Source organism: Acanthisitta chloris, unplaced genomic scaffold (genome assembly GCF_000695815.1).
Source record: "Acanthisitta chloris isolate BGI_N310 unplaced genomic scaffold, ASM69581v1 scaffold15797, whole genome shotgun sequence".
Lineage (NCBI taxonomy): Eukaryota > Metazoa > Chordata > Aves > Passeriformes > Acanthisittidae > Acanthisitta > Acanthisitta chloris.
Window position 1 is genome coordinate 43,629 of NW_008683376.1, and position 3,303 is coordinate 46,931.

Sequence of the window (3,303 nt, forward strand, 5' to 3'; positions counted from 1 at the left end):
TGCTATGACATCTCCATGCAGTCCTCTCTTCTCCAAGCCGAACAGCCCCAACAACAGCCTGTTCTGTACATAGGGGAGATGCCCCAGTCCTCTTAACTTCATGGCCTCCTCTGGACTTGCTCCAACAGTTCCATGTCCTTCTTATGTTGAGGACACCTTCCCAATATCTAATTCCTTTCCAATATCTAATTTAAATCTACACTAAAATCCCAAGAAAGGGAGCAGGACTAACTGCCATCATCACGTGCAGCAGCATTAATGCCCCAGGGATCAAAAACTCAAGGAGAGCTTTGGAAGGGTGAAGCAGCAGCTGAACTGGGGGGAACATCATGCTGGGGAATTTCCACCCAGCCCACTCCGAGCCCACAGGCCATTCCGACCCAGCTAGCTGGAGCCAGCAGGATAAGCAACTTACAGCAGATAAAGGCTGCTGGGAAATAATAGAAATGGAGCCTAAATTCAGTGCATTTTAGGTTGCTCCTCTTCCCTGTGAGGGTGCTGAGGCACTGGCACAGGTTGCCCAGAGCAGCTGTGGCTGACCCATCCCTGGGAGTGTTCCAGGCCAGGTTGGATGGGGCTTGGAGTGATCCGGGCTGGTGGAATGTGTCCCTACCCATGGCAGGGGTGGAATGAGATGAGCTCTGAGGTCCTTCCGACCCAAACCATTCCATGACTTTGCTCTGGCCCTTGGGACTGGACACCATGTCTCAGGCAGCTCCTCACTCTGTGTCTCCTGGTGTTAGACCATCTGCAGGGAACAAACACCCACCTGTGACCAAAGAGCCCCAGGGCACTTCCAACCCCATCTCCAGGTGCACCTTTGCCCCAGGTCACAGCTTCACACAGCTCCCAGGCAAAGCAAAGCATCCCGAGGCAATTCCTTCTAATTAAGGCTAATGGATTAATTAGAACAAATAAACCACTAACACCACCAACAAGCAAACACCAACTGGAAGCTACAGTAGTGCCAGGAATTTCTGGAGGAAAGGGGAAAACAAAAAGAGGAAATCAAATGATGTTTTCTTAAAACATCCGCCAGGCCTCTGGGAAGTGTGAATGCACAAGGAATCAACTCCTCACACAAATGAGAACAAAAATAAGGATACAGTTTAGTTTTAAGAGTTTAAAATTCAAAATTTTATGTTTTACCAAAGGGTTTGTTATTGCTATGTTGTTTTCCAATCCAACTTGTGCCTGACTAGTCCCTTTAAGAGGACAGAGAAAGAAATGTCTTATAGAAAAAGGTGTTTTACAACATAAACACAAATATTGTCCATTCCTGACCATATCCTTATGAATAACTCACTGCTTTTTATTTTAATGGATACTACTGGAATAGCTCATTACCCTCCCCTCAAACCCTGAACATGAGGACACTTGAAACACTGAGAATGAAGCCTAAATACGTCTCATGTAGTAGAAATGTGGAACAGATGTTCCTTTAGGAAAGAAACTATAGTTTTCATTAAAAAGTGATGCTCACTAGGTATAGCATTTCCATACTGGTTCATTATTTCCTATACTTGTTGCAGAGCTGTTTTTCCCCAAAGACATTTCCATGCCATGTCCTTTTGTTTCATCCCCTGACCTAGTTTATAACATATAAGAAACTGATATTGCCCCTGTGCTCAGTGTACAGCCCTGGCTGATTTAATCACCTGAAAACAAGGCAGAGAGACTATTATGAAAGCCAGCAGGATCCAGTCAACTGCAGCTCCAGCCTAATGGGGAACAGTAAACATAACCTACTTAGGAGAGGCCCAGGAACAAGCACTGCCCAGTGATTACATTTATCTTGCCTCCAGAGCTGGATTTTTAATTAAAAAGATAATACTTCTGGAAAAGTCCCCTCAGTCTTTCCAAAACATTCCAGTGTTCTGTTTCCCATCTCCCAAACAGAGGCAGAGGACTCACTGCAGTTAATTGCTGAGGAGCACTCCTGGCTGGCTGCAGCTCACTCAGTTGAGCTCAGGGAGCTGACTGATTTACAACCAGCAGATAAGAGACAACTGGCACAGTTAGCCCATCCTGCACTGAACTTGCCAAGAACACAGACTTTCTATGTTCTGAGTTTCTTGTGCACCAAACCACATTGAGGTTTTGGAGCCTGGACCCAGCATGAGCTTGAACATGTGTATGGAGCTCTGACACGAGCCAAGGACTAACATGTGAGCTGCAGGGCAAAGAGCTGCTCTGTGCCAGCTACACCTCACTAAAAGCTGCTCTTAAGCTGTTTGCTCTTGGCACAATGAAAACCAAAGGCTCTAAACTAATGCACTGGGCTCATTAGTTTAGTGCAGATTTGCAAGGGTTCTTTACCAAAGCAAAACACACATAAATAGCTGCCAGGGAGGCATTTCTTGCTGATTTCAGTCAGTCTCCCTGTACAACTTCAGAGTTGCAACCAACAAACCCCAAACAGGGGAGAAAAGTGCTGTTTTGTACAAGCTTTTTGCTGGCATCTCCTCACCTTAGCAATAATGCAAGGGAAGCAGCAGGGACACAGCAGGGAATGGTGTTTATAGGTTGATCTTGTCCTTCTCCAAATCCAATACTGATCAGCCCAGCAACAACCCCGGAGCCTCTGAAAGTTCTATTCTGAGTTTACATTAAGTCATTCAGACTCTTCACAGTCTCACACTGAACACACACTGTTCTTCCCTGGAAGTTGGGATATATCACACAGATATAATGCTTTGCCCTCTCCTAACATCTGAGCTTTCTCCTGCTACAGCATTTCTTAAAGGTTATAAAACAAGAAGACCTATAGCTTTTACTTTCCAAGTAACTTCACCAAGGACAATTTCACTCTCACTTGAGAGGCTGCATGAAAGAAGTGGCTTTTCTACCTTCACCTGATGCTCAGTAACAGTCAGCCCTTTGCCACGGGACAGGTAGGAGCATCCCACTGAGGATGTTTTGCATCCTTCATTTCTAAGGCAGAACATATATTTTTCTGTTAATATTCAGAACTCTAACCTGCAGGGAAGCACTGAGAACAGCACTGCCACGGCCAAGGTATCTCCAGAGTGGCTTTATTAGCCAGCAGTCATATACAAAACTAACAAGTTTGGGGAAGAAAACAACAAACACAAGAAAAATCAGCTCCGTTCACCTCCAGTAACAATGAGTTCCTGCCAGACACAGACCATGATACATCCTCAGCACTCTGTCAAATGCAGAAATTACTACAGGCTGGGGACAGAGTGGCTGGAGAGCAGCCAGGCAGAAAGGGACCTGGGAGTTTGGATAGACAAGAACATGAGCCAGCAGTGTGCATGGTCAGCAGGACCAGGGAGGAGA